At 46.4% G+C, this 25,294-nt stretch overlaps 1 protein-coding gene across 4 annotated transcripts in view; it reads left to right on the forward strand.

The window, feature by feature from the left end:
- Positions 1-25,294, forward strand: part of LOC119969061 (interleukin-1 receptor accessory protein-like 1) — a 1,781,127-nt gene that overhangs the window by 207,653 nt on the left and 1,548,180 nt on the right. The gene's annotated exons all lie outside the window — the stretch shown is intronic.

Raw genomic sequence — 25,294 nt, forward strand, 5'->3', positions numbered from 1 at the left:
AATGGCATGTCTTCCATGCTTTGCCTTACCCTTGCTATTGAAATGAAATTGAAAAGCACTCACTTTTTCCAAAATGTAACTTATAGCATGAGAAAGTCACGAATCTTTTTGGTTCTCCCATGTCTCAATTGTAGTTATCAGGTCAGATATATAGAAAAGTAAATTGTCAGAATTTAATGATAGCCTGGCTGGATTCCGCCGCGCCACATTTGTGTTTCTGGATGCCAGCGGGACGCTCCGCTACGCCGGCTGGTCAATGGGGTTTCCCATTGTGGGGCAGCCCCACGCCGTCGGGATACCCCCGGGCTGCCGGCAAAATAGAGCATCCCACCAGTGGAGAATCCAGCTTCCACAGACCGCAGGAAATTACAGTGTGATGATAATGGGCAGATAGTTTGTATTTGTGATATTGATTAAGGAATAAATATTAGCCAGGGAACACCAGGGAACACTCCTCTCATTCAAAATATTTCCTTGGATCTTTTACATCCATCTGAGAGAACGAGCAGAGTCTCAATTTGACATCTCATCTTAAAGGTAACATCTCCAACAATGCACCAGTCCCCAATACTGCACTGGAATGTCTCAAATCTTGGCATGGGGCTTGAAACCACAACCTTCTGATTCACAGTTGAGAGCACTGTCTACTCTAGCCACGGCTTATTCCAGCGGAGAAAATCGTACTGTTGCCTTTAAAAAGCAAACTCATGGCACTAATAGATTCCTCTGCATATAATTAGCGAGACGTGTCGCCTACACAAGTCCATTTTCCTTTCTTTCACAGTTATTACATGTAAGCACCACCTGCTAGTCAAACAAGTGGATGCCTCATCAATGTGAAACAGCAGTAGTTAGCTGTGAAAAAGTGAGTTTGTATCCTACTTCTGCTGGGTAGGGACTGCAAAGCTGCATGACAAAATGTTTAACAAACAAAAGGTTAATCTAATAGGCCAAGCATTTAATGAGCAAAAGAAAAAAAGAACAAAACGCTTCAGTCTTAAAATGATGCCACAGGATACTAGCACTTAGTACAATCGCAAGGTTTTATTTTTTTCCTTCACTGTTACAATGGAGGTATCAATCAGCTTTAACACGCTTTAGGACAATTTCAAGGCCTCAGGAAAAAGCTTGTTGAGTCAAATTCATTTGAAATTTTTTTTTAAATGCTTTTCCTAGTTATTTGTTATTTTTGTGTTAAATATGTGCTGGACTTTGTGGAGATTTAGTACCTCTCAAAAACAAAAAAGATTTTCATGATTTATGTTTGACCACATTTTGCACATCTTAGTGGTTTGAAATGAAAATGAAAATCACTTATTGTCACGAGTAGGCTTCAACGAATCAAACCATGCTGCTGGCCTGCTTGGTCTGCTTTAAAAGCCAGCGATTTAGCCCAGTGTGCTAAACCAGCCCCGACTATCAAACATTTGTTTTGTTCAAATAAAAAAAAAGATATTCATTAAACTTTCTTCTGCAAATGTTCTAAAGCACAATAATCATCATGCACTCTTCCATACTCAACGACTGCACAGTCTGCCACAGTGCTCTTGTGACAATCAGTGATATAAAATTCCGTAGGCAGTTTCGCTAAGTATACGTGATCTTAAACTCCATCAAAATCATGCATGAATCTAACATTTTATATCATGGTTAAAAAACAAAATAACTCATTGGCATCTCTGCAATCAGCCATGAATGAGATTTTATGCTGGAAGCGATGGTCCGTTCATTGTTGCTGATTTGTACAGTTAGGTAGGCAGAATATCCACTGCAGGTGATTTCCTTTTTTTATTGAGTGCAAACCTTACATTAACTAAATTGGGAAGTGCCCTCAATGTTAGTCTGCCTGAAGTTGCTGGAAATTTGTTTTGATAGTTGAGACCTGAAAAAATGTAGGTACACCTAGGGTTGATTAATTGATTAATTTTAGGCTTGCTACTCCAACTGTACTTTGATATGTTCAACTTGCTGCAGTTTCTGTAGTTACTACAAGACAATTTTAACATTTCAGTTGATTGAGTGGATTTTATAAACTGGTTTCAATATATACATTGGGGGTCGGCGAGCTCAGTTGGCTGTACGGCTGGTTTGTGAAGCAGTGCGGCACCAACAGTGCAGGTTCAATTCCTGAATCAGCTGAAGTTATTCATTGAAGCCCCACGTTCTCAACCTTGTCCCCTCTCTGAGGTGTAGTGACTCTCAGGTTGAATCACCACCAGTCAGCTCTCTCAAAGTGGAAAGCAGCCTATGGTTCTCTGGGACTTTGGTGACATTTACGTTTACATTATTCATATTTAACCAGAAATAAAAGTGTATGATGCTGTTCTATTTTACAACTTTATACAAAGTAATTCTCCATCTCTTCTTCTTTCAATTCCCTTGTTAGATGTAAGCCCTACTTTTTCAGGAAGAGAGCTACATATTGTATTTGCCTTTTAATAAATCATTGTTTCTCCTTCAAATTGAGTCTTCTAGACACGCACACACACACACTAATGGACAAAATCTACATTTGCACAGCCAGCCAGAAGGTTGAACATAGGCTGCACTGCTTGTGGGATTTCTTCTCAAACGATTGCTTCTCTCTCAAAGTGAACTGCTAGAGAGTGGGTTTCAAGTGAATGCTTTGAAAATTACTTGAGGGGAAGAGACTTGAGGAAAACTGTGCCTAAGCTAAAGGAGAGATCAAAAGAGAAGACTAAAAGCTTCACGAGAGAGCTGGGTTCTAAGGATGGTTTTAAAGGAGGAAGGGGAGATGGAAGTTCAAGCTGCTCCCACCCAGGCACCAATAATTGTACAGAGGGAGCAACAGATGCACAAGAGGCCTGAGTGACCAGAATAGAAAGTTCAGGGGGAGCAGAATTTGTAAAACTGAGTGGATTAGGTCCAAATCTTCTCCCCGGCTTTGATAAATTGATTTTCATTTTCTCTACACAGCATCAAAGCTATGAATTTTTGAAGATTCATGGATTGGTCTTACTCCATTCCTTGACCCAGATTTTGCAGTGTTATTGATGGTGAAGTTGTTACCGTTTGCCATCATTACTCCTCAGAAACTGACAGCAGCTCCTAGAGTGTGCACATGCAGTTAAATGTGGAAATCCAAAAGTTGCTGTCAGTGATTCTATGCCAGCCCTTAGGGTGTGCTGTTGAGGTTCCCAGAATGGCAATATGTGGAAATCATGGAAAACTGGAGAAAACATGCCACTCTGCATTATTAATATTGCTGTAAATAGCCTTGAAATGTTACATCTTTTGAATAGCTATATTTGGATTTTTAACAGTACCAAGTCCACAATTACTGTTAAATAGCTTGAAGAACTATTTTGACGTTGTGCAATGCCGTATCTCTCCATTGTCATTTAAAAGCACACATTAATAACTGCTTTTAGAAAAAATGTTTGTTTGCTATCCTTCTACCTTAATCTGATGTGTTAGTCCCAATCAATTATTTTGCTCTCTGTTAGACTTTTAATTAAAGGTGAAAGGTTCAGTGCATATTACTTCTTGTCTTGCTGTCTATGATAATATTTCAATGTGATTGGCCGCCTAGGCTGCTCGGTGTCATCGCCGTTGCTGGGCACCCGGAGATCCTCTTTACTAGGGGCCTAGAATCAAATTGATGCATGAGAAGGGGGAATTGAATGTCCCAGAGATCAACAGATCTCTATGGGACCACTCGGTCTTTTGTGCAGCTTTCTTCAAGATCAATGGCAAATACTGCCTCTTCATCACTGACAGTGACCTGTTGAATGTCAGCAACATTGATTTTGTTCTTTTTGCTGATTGTAACACTCTCTGTGTGATTAACTGCTGACCTGCAACTGCTAGACCACTTTCAGTGAAATATGGACACACAGACAGGCTGAACAGAATGCAGAAAAATGATGTGGTATCTTTCGGGTTGAGAAGGTTGTGTGAATAACTTGAGAAAACGTGACTGCGATATTTTCCACCCAGCGTTTTGCCAAATAGCTAACTTCAGTTACAAACATTCAGATGGGCAAAGGATGGTGCTGAAGCATTTTTTGTTTAAATTATGAAACCAACACAAGGTCTAACAGTCACACTGCTGAGTTTGAAAAGAAGAAAAATGGTTAAGTAAATCAAAGGATAGTTATTTGCTAACTCTCTAAACTTTGTAAAGATAGGTGGGAGGAAATGCTGGAGAGGAGTAATCTATTCCATAATGTTGTTGGTTCTGAGAAAGACTGCTTCAGAGAGGGTGTCTATGCTGAGTTTTGGTGGAATAGAGATATGGACCAAGGCAGGAGGATGAAAACATGGAGAGCAGTTTATATGTAGTATGTGAAGGAACAGGGGACACAACGTTTGAGTGTTGCCCATAATTTTGAAATGAAAGAGTGGTTGAACCGTACAAGCATTGATTATTTTTGAGTGCAAAGGTATTTGCCGGGCACCTTCTTCACATGTGGTTAGAAGAATGGAAATCCTCCAGAAAGCTTTCTAAAGTTCTAATTTTATTCCCAACAAATATCATCGGCGGGATTCTCCAACCCCCCACCAGGTCGAAAAATCCCCGGGGAAGGCACGGATCCTGCCCCACCGCCCCTACACCGGCTGCCCTATTCTCCGGCGCCAGTTTTCAGGCAGCAGTGGGATTCCTGCCAGGCCGGTCGGGGCCGTTTACAGTGGCCCCCCCCGCCAATTCTCCAGGTCACGATGGGCCGAGTGGCCGTCCAGTTTTGTCCAGTCCTGCCTGTGTAAATTACTCACCTCACGCATGGTGGGACCTGGCAGATCAGTGTGCGGCGGCGGTCCTCGGGTGAGCACTCGGGGATCCGATCCCGGGGGCGGGCCCCATGGTGGCCTGGCCCGCGATCGGGACCTACCGATCTGCGGACGGGCTTGTTCCATGGGAGGGACTTCTTTCCTCCGCGTTGGGCCCCTGTGGGGCTCCGCCATATTGCCCGGGGGCTGGCGCGAAGAGAACTTCCGTGCATGCGGAAATACGCCGGCCGTTCTGCGCATGCGCGAGTTCACGCGGCCATTCCACGCATGCACGAACTCGCGCCGACCATTTGGTGCCAGCTGGACCGGCACCAACCCCTCCGCCATCCACCTAACCCTGAAAATTCAGAGAATTCCTCTCTTTCGGGGGTGGTTGACACCGGAGTGGTTGCCGCTGGTTTTCCCGTCGGCGTGGGGATTGAGTCCCCAGAAGGGAGAATCCCGCCCCATAACGTTGGCTAATATTACAGAGGAACCTAATTTCCAGCTCCTGAATCCAGTTTTGCTCAAAGATTGATTTTAAATAGCTTTTTCCATGTCTTTTAACAGTTTCATGGGTTACAGTTGCTTACATGATTTCATGAGAGAGACATAGGAGAGCATTCAACTCAGGCAGATGCAGAACGGTTAATGAAATTGCACCCACCTTCTCAACCAAGTTCAACCAACCTGATGGGGGTGATAGTCTTGGAGCCATCTTTAAACACCCGATAATAATTAAGTTAGAAAGGTGACGGTTTGGCCCTCCAAACCTGTGCCGACCATGGTATCTGCCTAAACTAAAACCGTTTGCACTTACGGAGTCCATATCCTTCCATTCCCCCCCCTATTCATATATTTGTCTTGATGCCCCTTAAATATCCCTATTCTATCTGCTCCCACCACCTCCCAGGCAGTGCGTTCCATATATTTACCACCTGATCAATATGTAAAAAACTTGCCTCGCACATCTGTTCAAAACTTTTCCCCACGCACTTCAAACCCATATCCCCTAGTACTTGACTCTCGTACCCAAGGAAAGAGCAACTGACTATCCACTCTGTCCATGCCACTCATAATCTTGTAGACCTCTATCAGGTTGCCTCTCAACCTCAGTCATTCCAGTGAGAACAGATAGAGTTTATCTGACCTCTCCTCATAGCTAATGCCCTCCATACCAGACAACATCCTAATAAACTGCTTCTGTACTCTCTCCAAAGCACCCACATCCTTCTGGTAATATGGCAACCAGAATTGTACACAATATTCCAAATGAAGCCTAACCAAGGTCCTGCACAGCTGCAACGTGACCTGCCAATTTTTATATTCAGTGCCCCGACCGATGAAGGCCAGCATGCCGTATGCCTTCGACCACCTTTTCTACATGTGACGCCACTTTCAGTGATCGGTGGACATGCTCACCATGATCTCTCTGCCTGTCAGTACTCGCGAGAGTTCTACCATTTATTGTGCCATGCCTACATGCATTGGACCTTCCAAAGTGCATTACCGCACACTTGTCTGGATTAAACTCCATCTGCCATTTCTCTGCCCAAGACTCGAACAGTTTATATCTTCCTGTATCGTTTGACAATCCTAGTCACAATCTGCAACTCCACCAATTTTTGTGTCGTCTGCGAACTTACTAATCAGACCAGCTACATTTTCTACCAAATCATTTATATACACCATGAACAACAAAGGCCCCAGAACTGATCCCTGTGGAACGCCACTACTCACAACCTTCCATTCAGAAAAGCACCCTTCTACTGCTACCCTCCGTCTTCTGTGCCCAAGCCAGTTCTGTATCCAACTTGCCAGCTCTCCTCTGATCCCATGTGACTTCACCTTTTGAATCTGTCTACCATGTGGTAACTTGTCAAAGGCTTTACTGAAGTCCATGTATACAGCATCTACTGCCTTTCCCTCATCTATCATCTTTGTCACTTCCTCGAAAAATTTGATCAAATTAGTGAGGGACGGCCTCCCCTTCACACAATCATGCTGTCCATCACTACTAAGTCCATTTGTTTCCAAATGTGAGTGAATCCTATCTCTAAGAATATTTTCCAATAATTTCCTTACACTGATTTAAAGCTCACCGGCCTATAATTTCCTGGATTATCCCTGCTGCCCTTCTTAAACAATGGAACAACATTGGCTACTCTCCAGTCCTCTGGAACTTTGCCTGTAGCCAATGAGGATACAAAGATTACTGTGAAGGCCCCAGCAATTTCCTCCCTTACCTCCCTCAGTATTATGGGATAGATTCCACCGGGCCTTGGGATTTATCTACTTTAATGCTTTTTAAGATGCAGGTAGGTAGAAAAATCGGCGGAAAAAAGAAATGTATAGCTAAAAGACTTCACTTATGTAGGGCGTTGATAAACACAATGGGGTGGATGAAAGTGCAAAGGGATATCTCATTGTGTCTAATATATCTGGGTTATAGGGGTGGGGAGGAAGCCAAGGTGTTGGAAATCTTGGTTTTGTGTATAATTTTTCAAATTATTGGACAGTATGCAGATCTGTCATGGTTTACAAGGTTCCCCCAAGTGTAAACAATGAAGAATGGTTGCATCAAAACTTTTCATGTTAATCCCATCACCTTCCTGGAGAGAAAGTTTTTTTATTTCAGTAGATATATAACCATAGAAATATCATCCTTCATATCGGTGATGGTTATTCCGGATGTAATAATGATGCTTTCATGGTGCACCATTCCATGATCTGCACAATATTAGAAGGAGAAGCAATATTGCCTGCATAGTTCTAAGGAAAATAAAGCTACTCTCTGTTGCAATGATGGTGACCCCCCATGAAGGAGCCATATAATTGCACCTTGGTTTGGACCTATTACCATCTGCGTTTGAAGTTCCTTCGCAGCCATACTCGCCTCCCTCATAGCACGTTGATGGTCATGAAACTTTAACAGTGTGATGTTATTTGTTTGTTAGAATTTAAAGCAAGGATAAAGTAACTTTATAAAGTTGATGTTTTTAAATATGCTACTGCACAGTTCCCTACATATAAATTCATCAAAACATCTGGACCTTGGTGGCAGTGTGGTAGGAAGGATTTACAACAAGAGGTTTAAGATACTATTTAATGAGAGTAACTTATGGAAGGAAAAAACTGCAACAGTCCCAAAAGTCCTACTCTGAAACAACCAATAATTATATTTCCTTTCTTCTTTTGTGAATATGAGAAAGAATCAAATAAATATTTGAAGAGGTTGTGCTCTGCAAAACCATATGTGCCACCCTACAGCCAATAAAGAAATTCTCAGGCTAGCTTGGCGTTAGAAATTATTCTGTTCTCCAAAATGTTTAATTGGAGTGTGCAATTGTTATTAAATTCCTGTAATATTTTACAACCATTTCAGACCTACCCACAGTTCCAGAATCAGCACTACAATTGACATAAGTAGATAAATGGGCAGATATTTGGGACTTGAAATAAAAAAAACAAGATTTATGTTTCAATCATGCTTAATCGTATCGTTCATAAAGCTTTGAAAGGATTTCATGTATAGTCATTGCTGTTCAAATGAAATAACCATTATTATGCAGGCATCTGCAGTAGCCATTGTCTGCAAAGCAATGAAAATACCAAATCTATGATAATTAGGAAAGGAATGTTGGCCAAGCATAACTCTTCTATTTTCTTCTAATAGAGCCATTAAACAGGACAGACAGCCCTTGCTTTAATACTTTAACTCAATGCCAGGGCATGACATAATGCAGTGCTCCTTAGTAGTACAGACGTTTTAGCCCAGATAGTGAACCAAGATGTAATAGGGAATGCTTTACTTGGGTTTGGATTTTATTACAGATAGCGCACAGAAACCCTCGAAGGATAAGAAGCCTCAGTCTCCATCCTGCTAACACTATCCCTGTCCTGAGAACAGATGAGTTGCCATTAAAAGCATTCTTCACAACTGACATACTGACATGTTTCACTTTGATAAACATAAAAAGGCATACCTCAAAATTCTTTACTCGGTATTTCTGGACTTATCTTAAAGGAATAATGTCACTCTTTTGAGAAGCTTTTGACAAGTTAATTTCCTCAAACTGCTGGCTTGTACGAAAATTGATATGACAGGGGATTTGGGATGTGCTTCAACATAGACTAATACAATGATGGTTTCCAAAAAAGGTAAAGTGGTTTAATAGCAGCAATGGGACATTGACTATCTCATTGTACAAAGCCATGTGAAGTTGTTTTCCAATCAATTTATTAAGTCAAAGATGCACCTTTAATAGCAAACTATATAACATTGGAAATACATTAGTTGAAGGGAAATAAAAACATAACAATCAATTGTATCAGAATAGTTTATAACATTGTTGATTTTAGATCAGACCAGAAGTTTTCAAAAAATATAGGGCGAGATTCCCCCAAAACGGGAGAAATCGTAAAGCTGCCGTAAAACCCGGGCGGGTTTTACGGCAGCGCGCCCCTTCCCGACCGGGGACCGATTCTGGTCCCCGGTCGGGGCTAGCAGCCCGACGCCGTAGGCTCCGGCAAGACGGGCTTAACGAAAATCGTTAAGCCCGCTTGCTGGAGTTAGCGCCGGCTGACGCGTCATATGACGTCAGCCGCGCATGCGCAGTTTGGAAGACTCCAACCCGCGCATGCGCGGGTGACGTCATCGCGTTTTTGCGCGAAACCCGCGCATGCGCGGGCCGGGTTGCCCCTCAGCCGCCCCGCGAATGGATACTGCGGGGCGGCGGAAGGACAAGTAGTGCGCGGGCATCGGGCCCGCTGCCCGCGATCGGTGCCCACCGATCGCGGGCCCATGGCACCCTTGGCACGGCCGTGGTACTGCCGTGCCAATCGGTGCCATGGTTATAAAAAGCGAGTTAGTGACGCCGTTTTTACGAACGGCAAGACCAGGTGTGTTTGCCGTTCGTAAAAACGGCGGAAAGGGCTGGGACTTCGGCCCATCTAACAGCTGAGAATCGCTGCCGGCCGTAAAAAAACGGCGGCAGCGATTCGGGTCGGGACTTCGGCGGGGGGGGGGGGGGGAGAATAGCGGGAGGGCGGCAAAAATGTCGGGAAGGCCCTCCCGCTATTCTCCCACCCGTCGTGGGGGTCGGAGAATTTCGCCCATAGTCAATGCATCTTGTGTTTCTATGATCAATGAAGCTCAACTTAACAAATCCTTTCCCCTCTTATTAAATTCTAATCTTGCTGGTTTGCACATTGGGGAAGAGATACTTTAGAACTACAAGCCACAGATAAGTTGAGGTTTTCCCATTTTGTGAAAAATAAACCAAATGTATTTTGTGCATGGGTGGAAGCGTTAAAAATTATATAAGCTAAAAAATCACACAAACTGCTAGCTGCTAAATCTTCAAAGACAGAAATCTAGTGATGAGAAAACAGTTGTTTCAGCTCAGGCTGTCTACAGATAACAACCAAGTACAAAATTACAAAAAACACTTCACACAATTCACATGCAAGGATTCAATTGAACACTGTGCAGCTGTGGTTCACATGTGTCCACTTCAACAAGGAAAATTGGTGAAAGGAGTTACGGGCGGATTCTCTGATCCTGAGGCTAAGTGTCGATGCCGTCGTAAATGGCGTCGGAATTCACGACCGCATCAATAGGCCCTCAGTAGGCCAGCAGGGCACTGGAGTGACCCACGCCACCCCAGCTGCTGATACCGGCATCAAATGGGCACCACGGGTCTGTGCATGCATGCTGCGACTGGCGCGGTTCCGCGCATGTTCAGTGGCTCCCTTCTCCGTCCCGGCCCCGACACAACATGGTGTAGGGCTACAGGGGACGGGACAGAGCAAAAGAGGTCCCCAGCCCGAGAGGCCGGACTGCCAATCGGTCGTCCCCGATTGTGGGCCAGGCCACAGCGGAGCCCCCCCCCCCTCCCTCCCGCCACGGTCTGACCCTCCCACCCCCCACCAGGCTGCCCCCGGAAGGATGCACGCCGAGGTCCCGCCGGGTAAGACCCACACGTGGACATCGCCGACGGAACTCGGATTTTGTTTTGCGGCCACTCGGCCCATCCCGGGCGGAGAATAGCCGGGGGGCCCGCATAGAGCGGTTCCCGACCGGCGCTGCGCTGGCGCCAATGGCACTGATTCTTTGCTCTCTGGAGAATCGGCGGACCAGCGTCGGGGCAGCGCCAAGCGATTCAAGCCCGGCCCAGCGATTCCCCAGCCCGGCATGGTGTAAGAGAATCCCGCCCCACAGCACAAAATATATTCTTTTCATATCTATGCCTGGAAGTCATGAGATAAACAGAGAAAATACATGCTTGTTGATATTATCATTAAGTAAACGTACCCAAATTGCAATTGAATATCTATACTCAGGTGTTATACATCATGTAATCCTAATTATTAGTTGTGATTGGACACAGATAATTTTGAAACAAATGTACACCTTAGATTGGTATATGCTAATTTCTTGTAATAAAAAACCCAAAGTAGGACTGTCTGTGTAATCCTTGGATTAGGGCTCTCTCGTGTGCTATTAGCTGAAGTGCGGGAGCTGAGCCCATGCTATAAATAGGACTAAAGGCTTTGTTTTGAAACTCCAAGAATCTCCGCTTGGTCACTTCTGAATGAGAGGGTGAAGTACCCTGGGCACGATACTCCGCCCCCCACGCCGGGTGGGAGAATTGCGGGAGGGCCGGGCGAATCACGCCACGCCGCCCTGGCACCCCCTGTGATTCTCCCACCCCACCCCCCCCCTTCCAATATGGCGTGTTGCGTTTTGCGATAGGCCGCTCAGAGAATTGCCGCTCGCCGTTTCTAATGGCGACCGCCGATTCTCCAGCCCGGACGGGCCGAGCGGCCTGCTGAACCCGACTGGTTCACGCCGGCGCAAACCACACCTGGTCGCTGGTGGCATGAACAGCGCACGACCGCTGTGTGTGGGGCCTGTGGGGTGGCAGAGGGAGGATCGAGCACCACAGGCATGCTCAGGAGGTCTGGCCCGCAATCGGTGCCCACCGATCGTCGGGCTAGCGTCTCTAAAAGACGCACTCTTTTCCCTCCGCTGCCCTGCAAGATCAAGCTTCCATGTCTTGCGGGGCAGCGGAGGGGAAGACGGCAACCGCGCATGCGCGGGTTGGCGCCGGCCAACCTGTGCATGCGCAGCTGACGTCACTTAGGCGCCGCTGGCTTCGTCATTCCCGGCGCGCCGCTTTGACGCAAGCGTCAAGGCCCGGCGCGCGAAATTCACGTGCCGCCGCTCCTAGCCCCCCGGGGGGGGGTGGGGGGGGAGAGAGAATAGGCGGCGAGGAGCGGCCTCCGACGCCGGAGTGAAACACTCGGGTTTTCACTCCGCCGTCGGCTGTTTGTCTCCCTTTGGGAGAATTGCGCCCCCTATATCTTACGAGCTGTATTTTTCTCCAATAACAAATGGAGATGAGGATGGGATTCAGTCAGGCTGGCAGTGATGGTTTGGTGAGTAATTATGTTTTCTGATTATACCACCGTTTTGAAAGAGCAAATCTGAACCGAGAATGGACCAGATGAAGGGAGTGGAGGAGGATGTCCTGGGAATGGAAGCATGCGTGGGTGCGGAAGCATCATCATCATCAAACTGTGGGCCATGGTGTTGAATGCGAAAAGGTGAAAGGTGTCAAGGCAGAACACAAGTTTGTTGCAGAATTGGGGGGAGGGTTAGGGGGCGGAAAGGAGTGAGAGAAGGAACTATATCCCTTTGCTCGGAAATACTGAAAGATGATTGACATAATGCAAAAACAGGAGTGGGTTTTTACAGACCTACCCACGTTTAGTAGAAAGTGCTGGAAGGCTCAAATACGTTATTTCCCAAATATATGGGGAATGGCAGCTCCCCTAACTGCAGTGTCGGTCACTGCAGATGACCTCGGAACAGTTAAAGATATGAACTAAATAGGCCAATTAGCCTAACCTCGGTTGTTGGTAAAATTCTAGAATCGATCGTTAAGGATGAGATTTCTAATTTCTTGGAAGAGCAGGGTCGGATTAGAACAAGTCAACATGGATTTAGTAAGGGGAGGTCGTGCCTGACGAACCTGTTAGAATTCTTTGAGGAGGTGACAAGTAGGTTAGACCAGGGAAACCCAGTGGATGTGGTCTATCTGGATTTCCAAAAGGCCTTTGATAAGGTGCCACACAGGAGGCTGCTGAGTAAGGTGAAGGCCCATGGTGTTCGAGGTGAGCTACTGGCATGGGTTGAGGATTGGCTGTCTGACAGAAGGCAGAGAGTTGGGATAAAAGGTTCTTTTTCGGAATGGCAGCCGGTGACCAGCGGTGTCCCACAGGGTTCAGTGTTGGGGCCGCAGCTGTTCACCATATATATTAATGATCTGGATGAAGGGACTGGGGGCATTCTAGCGAAGTTTGCTGATGATACGAAGTTAGGTGGTCAGGCAGGTAGTGCTGAGGAAGTGGGGAGGCTGCAGAAGGATCTAGACAGTTTGGGAGAGTGGTGCAGGAAATGGCTGATGCATTTCAACGTGAGAAAATGTGAGGTCTTGCACTTTGGAAAAAAGAATCCAAGCATAGACTACTTTCTAAACGGTAAGAAAATTCATAATGCCAAAGTACAAAGGGATCTGGGAGTGCTAGTCGAGGATTCCCTAAAGGTAAACATGCAGGTTGAATCCGTGATTAAGAAAGCGAATGCTATGTTGTCATTTATCTCAAGAGGGTTGGAATATAAAAGCAGCGATGTGCTACTGAGCCTTTATAAGGCTCTGGTTAGGCCCCATTTGGAGTACTGTGTCCAGTTTTGGGCCCCACATCTCAGGAAGGACATACTGGCACTGGAGCGTGTCCAGCGGAGATTCACACGGATGATCCCTGGAATGGCGGGTCTAGCATATGAGGAACGGCTGGCGTTCCTGGGATTGTATTCATTGGAGTTCAGAAGGTTAAGGGGAGATCTAATAGAAACTTACAAGATAATACATGGCTTAGAAAGGATGGACGCAAAGAAACTGTTTCCGTTAGGCGAGGAGTCGAGGACCCGTGGGCACAGCCTTAGAATTAGAGGGGGTAAATTCAAAACAGAAATGCGGAGACATTTCTTCAGCCAGAGAGTGGTGGGCCTGTGGAATTCATTGCCGCAGAGTGCAGTGGAGGCCGGGACGCTAAATGGCTTCAAGGCAGAGATAGATAAATTCTTGATGTCGCGAGGAATTAAGGGCTATGGGGAGAATGCTGGGAGGTGGAGTTGAAATGCCCATCAGCCATGATTGAATGGCGGAGTGGACTCGATGGGCCGAATGGCCTTACTTCCACTCCTATGTCTTATGGTCTTATGGTCTTATGGACATGATTGTGATTATTAAGTCAATTAAAGTTGAATGGAAAAAATGAGTTTCTGTTGAAAGGACTGTTTCCAAATTCACAGGACTGGGTTTGAGTTTGAAATTAACTTGTTTTAAGTCGTCAAAGTCAGTCTTCTCAATACCGAGACAAACTTGGCCGAAATCCAATTTGAACTTTTCAAGACAAATGAGTAAATAAAAAATTTACTGTTAAGATGTTTTTTGAACTTGGTTATGTAACGGACATCAGTAATTGAAATTGTTTGAAAGGAAATTCTACAAAGGATTGTACAAGAGGTTGGAGGAAAATTGAAGAAAATAGAATGGAAACTTTTAAAACGAAGCAATTTCGTGCCACGTTTGCCACCCACTCCCCACCCTCTTTTGGGTTGTGTGAAAAAGTTAACCATTTTAAATCTCCCAGATGTTGTGACTGAATGATTATGCATGTGTCTAAATTAATTGATGTAAGGTTTAATTGTGAATTTATAGGAACTAATCCAGTTGAATGTGAAAATTTTATGTATAATCTGGAGGAATTTGGAATAAATGTGAAAATGTTAGTGTGTTATCACATCATCCCCAGGTAAATTTCACAGGTGGTTGGGTGAAAATGCGTTTGAGATTTTGAATCAACAGAGAATAGTTGATGCCTGTAAAATAAATTAGTTGAAATTGAACAAATAACGAAAATAAGTTATAATGAAGGAGAATGGAGGATCTTGTTCATTATTTTAATCAAGGGATTGTGAGTTGGTAGTGTTCTGTCTCTTTAAGAAGCTGTAGTTGTGAGAGAAGGCTGAGAACCTATGGGCGAGATTCTCCCATATGGGGAGAAATCGTAAGGCTGGCGTCAAATCCGGGCGGGTTTGACGCCAGCCCCCCCCTTCCCGACCGGGAACCGATTCTGGTCCCCGGTCGGGGCTAGCAGCCCGACACCGTAAGCTCCGGCATCACGGGCTTAACGAATTTCGTTAAGCCCGCTTGCCCGAGTTAGCGCCGGCTGACGCGTCATATGACGTCAGCCGCACATGCGCGGATTGGAAGACTCCAACCCGCGCATGCGCGGATGACGTCATCGCGTATTTGCGCAAAACCCACGCATGTATACTGTGGGCCGGGATGCCCCTCAGCCGCCCCGCGAATGGATACTGCGGGGCGGCGGAAGGACAAATAGAGCGCGGGCATCGGGCCCGCTGCCCGCGATCGGTGCCCACCGATCGCGGGCCCATGGCACTCTTGGCACGGCCGTGGTACTGCCGTGCCAATCGGTGCCATGGTTATAAAATGCGAGTGTTTACGGCAGTTTTTACGAACGGCCAGACCAGGTGTGTTTGCCGTTTGTAAAAACAGCCATAAAGAGCTGGGAACTCGGCCCATCTATCAGCTGTGAATCGCTGCCGGCCGTAAAAAAACGGCGGCAGCGATTCGTGTCGGGAGTTGGGCGTGGGGGGGGGGAGAATAGCGTGCGGGCGTCGGAACAGCGTGGCCGTAAAATTTTACGAGCCACGCTATTCTCCGCACCGTCGGGAGTGCGGAGAATCTCGCCCTATGTACTTTGTTTGTGTTATGTGGATGTTCATAGATTTGAATTATCATTGTTTTGGGCTACATTTGTTTAGGTTTATCGTTCTGCGAAGTGAACCTTACTGTGTGTTTTTAATGACAGACATTTGGGAAGCTCAAACATAATTAGCTTTTGGTCATTGTTTTTTCAAAGCCTGTGCTCTATTTCTATGCTTGTGCATGGATAATATTTGTGTGTTGTCTGTTCAAGCTTCACTGATGTTTGTTTAATATTGTGATGTTGAGATCATAGTTTAAGTGGTTTAAATCAAACAGCTAACAAAAGAGGAGCATAATTAATAAAGCTTTCTTTTCTAAAGCTTTCTATGTGGAATCATGTGTACTGGTCAAAAACATGAATCTAGGATATTTTGATAAATATGTGGGACTTTTAACCTGAACACACATTCACACTTGTGAGAATGAGATAGTTTTAATGTGATCAGGTTAATTAAAATTTGGGATATTTGAAATGATTATGACCAATCTGTGCTGGATTGATCTTGGATTAAAACCTCTTGACAGGTTCAAAGAGTTATTCCTAACACAATTGGCATAATGTGAAAGGAAAATTTTAAGCATAAAGGAAAGATTTTAATAATAAGATGGGTCCCTGACGATGTTCTTGTTAGATTAAAGCAAACAAAAAGGGTGGTGATGGAATGACGCCATCTGAGGAGTTTTACTTCACCCCTCTTCAAGCTAGTAGAGAATTAACTCTTGTTAACTCTTCTGTAGCTGAAGATGTATTTATCTTTTTACAGGAATTGTGAGACATGCTTGTTAGGTGAATTGGATATTCTGAATTAACCCTCAGTGTACCCGAACAGGCGCCGGAGTGTGACGATTAGGGGATTTTTGCAGTAACTTCATTGCAGTGTTAATGTAAGCCTACTTATGACAATAAAGATTATTCTTATTATTATTACAAAATTTGTTTAAAACTCCAAGAATCTCTGTCTGGTTGGTGTGAATGAGAGTGCAAAGTACACTATCGCCAAATAGCTCTATGTTTCTCCTGTAACAATGGCGAATAACATTATTTTAAATAAAACTTATTTAATTGCACAATTATGATGTGACCAAAGTAACAAATTGAGGCTGCTCGATTCACTCCATTGATACAGCGGAAATTGCTGTGGAATTCAGTCTGAAGCATCAACACTGCCATCAGTTCGTGAGCCCATGTAGATCTGTTCCTAACTTTTGCACTCACAAGACATCGAGGACTTAGCAGTATGTAGCTCTATCACAGAAAGTTGGAACACAATTTATATTTCCTGTGGAGGGGAAAAAGGAAGAGAAAGTGAGTGATTCTTAGGAATGCTCACATTAACATTGCCAAAAGGTATGCTACATAGTCAACAGATGGCAGCACAGTGTGATTTGATGATTCAGAATTTAATAATTAAAATGTACAAAACTTGGATAACAGCTAAGGTTTGTAAATTAAATATAATTGGCAAGTGAGTTTGAAAGACGGTTGCAATTACTTCTTTGTACATTCACTTTTCGAAACCTGACAGATTTGTTTCTGTCAACTTTAATAACTTAGAATTTTGGACAGAGTAACTCAGAGGAATTGCAATTGTTTCCTTACTCTGAGTTGAGCATATGTGAAGTAATGGCAGAGTGGCAGGTTGGCCACCCACCTCTGAATTACAAAAGTTATTACTTCTATAATAGCCTGTACAGGGCACAATTATGGTATTTTATTCCTGTTGCAGTCAGAGGCAAAGACTCCATGAAAGGTCAGACTGACAGTACAACTCACTTTGTTCCACACTAGTCACAATATTCACTCCTCTTCACTCCCCACAGGGTTTCCTTCCCCGAACTGCTTCCAGGTCGGGATTTATATCCTGTGGGGAGCGCCTCAAATTGCGAGGAAGCTCTGCCCCCTAGTCACCGAGGAGGGGAATCAGATGCTATACAAGTTTCGTCCCTGTAGGAGGTTGCAACAATTCCCTCAATAAAGGCACTGAAGGCTGAAGACTTGACTTGAGGAAATACTACAGAGTAGATCATTATTTAATCAAATATGACTCTTTGGATATTATTGTTCAGTATATTTTCAGCGGTGATTATTATGCATTTCTTCTAAAGTTAAAAGTGCAGATTCTGAAATTCTAACATGAGCGTAATGGCCTTTCATTTTTTGCAAATCTTGTACAAATGTGATTTTGCTGGCCAGAACGTGGGCCGCACTGAAGTTTGCATCTTCTCCAATTTTGAATACACTACTTTCACAAAACAATGATTAATTGATCTGCAGTGTACATAGCTGGCAAGAATAGCATTCACTTGAGGCAATTGCATCCACAGTTCAGCAGCTTTCTGTAAAACAAGTTGTTGTTGTAGGAAAATGGACAGATATATGGGCAACACTGCACCATTTTCATTTTGCAACTGGTGCATCAAAGAAAAATGGTCCAATTTGTGGCAGAAGGTCTGCAGGAAAAAGAAGGGACTGGCTGCATGGAGCACAATAGCCAACTGATTTTGGTGGTAGCCCGATTGCTTTGTACCAGGTTGTAAATGAGGAATTTGTTTGCTATATTTTATAGACAGATGAATCTATGTGTTCCCTTCATTTTTGTATGCATTTGCATGGGGTTCAAATTTGAAAATAGCAATTGCCACATCCTTTGACTGCACTTTTAATGACAATTTACTACAACAAACAAATGCTTAGTAGCACTGTTGAACTGCTTGGGAATTTCTCATTGGAATGAGTAGTCATGGAAGTTGATGTGAAGAAACACTTGGGGGATAATTCTTATCTTTCAAGATCTGTGCACATTATGGACTGTTAATGGAATCAGCCATGATGTCGTTAGTATAATTCCCATTATTGTGCACAACTGTATTTTTATGTTCAGATAAAACCTAAACGTGAATTGTGGGCAAACTCTTGTTGATGCAGACCATGGGGTTGATATGATAGCTAACACAAAGGAAGATGGTTGTGATTGTTGGAGGTTCGTCGTCTCAGTCCTGGGACATCACTGCATGAATTCTTCAGGATAATGTCCTAGGCCCAACCATCTTCAGCTACTCCATAAATGAACGTCCCTCCATCACAAGGTCAGAAGTGGGTATGTTCGCTGATGATTGCATAATGTTTAGCACCATTCGTGATTCCTCAGATACTGAAGAGGTCTGGGGTAAAATGCAGCAAACAATATCCAGGCTTGGGCTGCTGGTTAACAAATAACATTTGCATATCACAAGTGCAACGCACTGACCATCTCCAAAGAGAGAGAACCTGACCATTGTCCCTGAACGTTCAATGGCATTACCATCGCTGAATCCTCCAAAATCAACGTCTTGGAGGTTACTATTGACCAGAAACTGAACGGGACCAGCCATATAAATATTGTGACTACAAGAGCAGGTCATAGGCTGGGAATTCTGTGGGGTAACTCGCCTGCTGACTCTCCAAAGCCTGTCGACCATCTGTAAGCAACAAGTCAGGAGTGTAATGGAATACTTTCCACTTGCCTGGATGAGGGCAGCTCCAGCAACACTCAAGAAGCTCGACATCATCCAACACAAAGCAATCTGTTTGTTTGGCATCCATTCCCTTCATCAAACATTCATTCCCTCCATCACCAATGTGCAGTGGCAGCAAATGTGTACCATCTACAAGACGCAATGCAGCAACTCATCAAGGCACCTTTGACAGTACCTTCCAAACCCGCAACCTCTACCATTTAGAATGACAAAGGCAGTAGATAAATGGGAACACCATCACCTGCAAGTTTCACTCCAGGCCACGCACAATCCTGACTTGGAAGTATATTGCCTTTCCTTCACTGTCATTGGGTCAAAATCTTTTTTGCCGGGAATCATTTTTACCAACTGGCCAACTTTCACAACCCACGTCAGCTTACCATCGTTACCCACGTCGCCCGAACTTTACGACCCACCATTTTGCTTACCTTTAATGTGACAGATAAGCCTGCCTGGTCCTCACAATCTCATTTACTTTATCATTCAATGTTACATTTCTGCTAAGGATTTAAGATCTCACTGCATCCGCTGAAAAAAATCAAGAGGTTTGTCCTTGGATTTGCTGTGTTTAATCTTGAAATGCCTTTAGAGTTTTGAGGGTTTTAATTTTTTATTTGCCAGTAATTCCCTGCATATAATACATATGACATTCTGATTTGCAATTAATAAACCCATGCCTCAAGAAATTATCTTTATGCTGCTTTGTTCCTGTTTTCAGCTTGTTCTTTGTGGATTATCCACCAGATGCCTAGGAGCTCTACCAACATTGTTGGCAGTTACAAAATGGATGAATCTCTCTCGTGCCCAGAGCACGTGACGTCAGTGTATGGGGTGCGTGACCAGCCCTGTGCTGCTGCTTCTGGAGAGAAGACCTCATTTTTTTTTAGAAGGATCTGCTGCTGGGTCAGCATGCTGACGTTGGGAAGAGGCGGTCTGCCTCGCTGGGCTCATGGGCCTGCTCACTGCTGAGGGGCACGCATGCGCGGGTTGGCCAGCATCTTGAAGGCTGGTCAGGACCGGCATCTTTTAAAGCCAATCGTGGCCGTTGGGCACTTCTTCCCACGATCGGGTATGCCTCGACTGATGGCCCCGCGGCCCTCCTGAACCATAATGACAAACACCAGCAGGAAATTCACACTAGCGTGAAACCAAATTTTGCACTTCCATCAAATTCTTCCCCCTCCCTGCCATTGAACATGCTGGAAGGCCATGGGTGAATTCCACCCCTCATCTCTCTAATGGAAATCAGGTCATAGGTGTTAATTTTTATTTGTGCTATCAGTTAATCTGTTTTGTTGAGAATATTGGGCGAAATTCTCCGACCCCACGCAGGGTCGGAGAATTGGCGGGAAGCGGCGTTATTTCCGCTCCCCCAGGTTTTCGAATTCTCCCGCCGGTAAAAAACCGGCGTTGTGCAAATCCCGCCGGCAGCCTGTGAAAACAGCTGGCGCCGGCGGGATTTCATTTTTTTTGCACTGACCTTAAATCTCCGGCCCGGATGGGCCGAAGTCCCGCCGACGTGTCCACGGGTCACGTCGGCGAAAATCACAGTTGATTTAAAACGGCGTCAACCATTGATGATGGTTGACGCCGTTCAGTGTCGGGGGTGGGTTGCGGCATCGGGGGGGGGGTTTGCGGCATCGGGGGGGGGGGTGGGTTCCGGCATCGGGGGGGCTGGGTTGCGCACCGGGGGGGGGGGGGGGGGGGGTGGGGGGTGGGTTGCGGCATCGGGGGAGTGGGTTGCGGCATGGGGAGGGGGGCATCGGGGGGGGGTAGGTTGCGGCATTGGGGGGGTTTAGGGGCAGCGGCGTGCAGAGAGGGGGGGCGACGGATGCCCGGGGCCAACGCACCGTCGCCCCCCCCTCTGTACGCCGCTGCCCCCTACCCCAACCACCCCCCCCTCACCACCCCTACCTTCCTCCAATGCCCCTACACCCCTCACCACCCCTACCTCCCTCCAACGCCCCTACCCCCCTCACCACCTCTACCTCCCTCCAACGCCCCTACCCCCCTCCCCACCACCCCTACCCCCCTCCCCACTACCCCTACCCCCCTCCAACGCCGCCCCCCATCTCTCGCAACGCCGCAACCCCCCCCCTCAACGCCGGGTCCCCCCCCCCCCTCAACGCCGGGTCCCCCCCCCCAACGCCGGGCCCCCCCCCCCCAACGCCGGTACCCACACCCCGTCCCCCTCCCTCTGAAGGCCGGTACCCACACCCCCCCTCTCTCCTCCTCCTCCCCCCCGCTCTCCTCCTCCCCCCCCCTCCTTCCTCCTCCCCCCCTTCCTCCTCCCCCCCTCCTTCCTCCTCCCCCCCTTCCTTCCTCCGTTAGTGGGGGGGGGGGGGTGCGGCGTTAGTGGGGGGTGGGGGGGTGGGGGGGGTGCGGCCGCACCCCCACACCCCCCACACCCCCCACCTCCACCCCCACCCCCCACTAACGCCGCACCCCCCCCCACTAACGGAGGAAGGAACGGGGGGGAGGAGGGAGGGGGGAGGAGGGAGGGAGGGGGGGGGAGGAGGAGAGAGAGGGGGGGAGGAGGAGAGAGGGGGGGGAGGAGGAGAGAGGGGGGAGGAGGAGAGGGGGGGGTTTGGGTACCGGCCTTCAGAGGGAGAGGGACGGGGTGTGGGTACCGGCGTTGAGGGGGGTGTGGGTACCGGCGTTGGGGGGGGTGTGGGTACCGGCGTTGAGGGGTTGGGAGACCCGGCGTTGGGGGAGGGGAGGGGACCCGGCGTTGGGTGGAGGGGGGACCCGGCGTTGGAGGGGGGTAGGTGTGGTGGGGAGGGAGGTAGGGGTTGAGGTAGGGGTGGTGAGGGGGGGGGTTGAGGTAGGGGTGGTGAGGGGGGGGGGTTGGTGTAGGGGGCACCGGCGTACAGAGGGGTGGGGGGCGACGGTGCGTTGGCCCCGGGCATCCGTCGCCCCCCCTTCTCTGCCCGCCGCTGCCCCCAAACCCCCCCCAAATGCCGGAACACACCCCCCCCCCCCCAATGCCGGAACACACACCCCCCCCAATGCCGGAACACACCCCCCCCCCCAAAATGCCAGAACACACCACCAACCCTCCCCCCCCCCCCCCAAAATGCCGGAACACACCCTCCCCCCAAATGCCGGAACACACCCCCCCCCCCCCCCCCCAAAATGCCGGAACACACCACCAACCCCCCCCCCCACCCCCCAAAATGCCGGAACACACCACCAACCCCCCCAAAATGCCGGAACACACCACCCCCCCAAATGCCGGAACACACCCCCCCCCCCCAAATGCCGGGTCTGTCTCTCTCCTCCTCCTCCTCCAAAATACGCCGGGTCTCACCACTTCCGCAGCTGGAGAAACTGACGCGTATAGCGTCAGTTAGCTGCTGGCCCCTCCGGGAACGGAGAATAGCGGCCTTAAAGAAGGCCCCGATGCCGGAGTGATTAACACCGATTTTTTTCGCAGGCAACCCCCTCCCTCTGAAGGGCTACGAAGGGCTACGGAGAATCCAGCCCAATGTCTTTTTAACATACTTAGAGACACTGGCCTTTGCTGTTGGTGTACTCTTAAGTTTGCGTGCTTTGTCTCTTCCTGCCACACTCTGGTTATTATTACCCATATTGCTCTATTGCTTTGTTGATTCTCTTTAATTTATGGAATCTCCCCTTAAATAATCCCTCACCGCTACTATTTAGTTTTAAACACTCTCTACTAACCTATTTATGTGACTCGCCAGAACATTGGTCCCAGGACGGTTCAGTTGAAGACTGTCCCTATGACATCTCCCACTTTCCCAAGTAACTGGTTGCCCATGAATCTAAATCCCCTTCTCCCATACTAATCTGTGATCCTTGTATTCAATTGTATCATCTTATTTACTCCAAAGCAATTCATTGAAGGCTCAGGTAGTAATCCAGAAAGAATTACCTTTGTGGTTCTGTTCCGAGCTGCAGAAAAATTCAAAGCAGAACTTGGATCTTAGTCCTGTATATGTCATTGGTACCCCTGTGGACAACCCTTCTACTGCAGGTTCCTCTACAGCCCGAGCATATGTCCCAAACCCTGTGGATAAGCGACACAGTCTTCTGACTTGTGTTGTTGGCTGGAGAGAACTGTGCCTATCCCCCTGACTATACCAGCCCCTGGAAGTGTGCTGAAGAAAATTATTAACTCTACAAATAAATAGACACTGTTAGACCTTGTCCTTAGAAATGAAGTTGGCTAAGTAGATAAAATGGCAGGAGAATATTTATGGCAGTGAGCATTGTATTGAATCATATATTTAAGGCTGACTGGGGAAAAAGACATAGAACAATCCAGAGTAAAAACAATTAACTGGGGGAAAGACAACTTTACTGGGGTAAGAACTGATCTGGGCAAAATAAATTGGAGTCAAAGGTTGGGAGAAAAAAGGGGGCTGAACAATTGGCTTCCTTCAAATAAGCGATAGTGCGTAGTAGAGGATATTCCCTCAAAAGAGAAAGGTACGGCAAACATGTCCAGAGCTATCTGGATAAAAAAGGATATGGAAATTAAAATAAAGAAGAAATGAATTAAAGAAGAGAATGTTTTTATAAAATTATAGAGCACCCAAGTCATTTTTTCCAATTAAGGGGCAATTTAGCGTGGCCAATCCACCGACCCTGCAGACCTTTGGGTTGTGGGGGTGAAACCCATACAAACACAGGGAGAATGTGTAAGCTCCACATGGACACTAACCCAGAGCCTGGATTGAACTTGGGGCCTCGGTGCCATGAGGGAGAAGTGCTAACCACTGCGCCATTGTGCTGCCCCGAGATAGAGTGTCTCTGACAGATATTTGTTAGAAACTACAGTACGGGCGACACAGTGGTTAACACTGCTGTCTCACTGCACCGAGGACCCGGGTTCGATCACGGCCCCGGGTAACTGTCCGTGTGGAGTTTGCACATTCTCCCCGTGTCTGCGCGGGTCTCACCCCACAACCCAAAATGGTGTGCAGGGTACATGAATTGGCCACGCTAAATTGTCCCTTAATTGGAAAAATTAAGGAAAACAAAATACAGTTGAAAACCAAGCTGGGCACAGAAGGTTCATAGCGAGCATTAAAGGGAATTCCAAAGTCTTCTATAGGCATGCACATAGGAAAAGGGTGGTAAAAGGTGGAGGGCCAGAATAGGCACCAAAAAGAGGATTTACACATGGAAGCAGAGAGCATGGCTGATGTATTAAATGGAAATGAATACGTTGCATCTGTCTTTACAAAGGAAGAAGATACTACTCAGACCATGGTAAACGATGAGCTGATTAAGACACTAGATGGATTTAAAATGGAAAAGAAGGAAATATTGGATAAGCTGTCTTTACTGAAAGTTGATAATGCACTGAGACGGGGTGAGATGCATCCAAGACTACTGAGGGAAGTGAGAATGGAAATTATAGAGCCACTGGCCATAATCTTCCAGTCTTCCTTTGACTCAAATGTGGATCCAGAGGACTAAAAATCGCAAGTGTTACACCCTTATTCAAAAAAGGGAGTAACAGTAAGCTGGGCAACTACAAGTCAGTCAGCTTAATTTGGTAATGAGGAAACTTCTACAGACAATACTGTGGGACAGAATTAAAAGTCGCATGGACAAATGGCTAATTAAGAAAACAGTAAGAAGTCTTACAACACCAGGTTAAAGTCCAACAGGTTTGTTTCAAACACGAGCTTTCGGAGCACGGCTCCTTCTTCAGGTGAGAAGAAGCCTTCTTCACGGCACCTGAAGAAGGAGCCGTGCTCCGAAAGCTCGTGTTTGAAACAAACCTGTTGGACTTTAACCTGGTGTTGTAAGACTTCTTACTGTGCTCACCCCAGTCCAACGCCGGCATCTCCACATCATAATTAAGAAAAGACAGCATGGATTTCTTCAGGAAAGATTATGTTTAACTGACTTGGAGTTTTTTTTGAAGAGGACAATATTGGTGATATGGTGGACATAGACTTCCAAAAGGTATTTGATACAGTGCTGTACAACAAGTTTGTGAGCAAGGTAATACAGACTAAAAGGGACAGTAGCAACATGGATGCAGAATTGGTTGTGTGACAGGAAACAAAGTTGTGGTTAATGGATGTTTCTGTGTTGATTGAATGTAGTTGGTGCGCCAAGGGTCAATGTTGGGACCCTTGCTTTTCCTGATATATATTAATGACCTAGACCTTGGTGTACAGGGAACAATTTCAAAGTTT

This window comes from Scyliorhinus canicula, chromosome 7, assembly GCF_902713615.1.
Source record: "Scyliorhinus canicula chromosome 7, sScyCan1.1, whole genome shotgun sequence".
In the NCBI taxonomy this organism is placed as follows: Eukaryota; Metazoa; Chordata; class Chondrichthyes; order Carcharhiniformes; family Scyliorhinidae; genus Scyliorhinus; species Scyliorhinus canicula.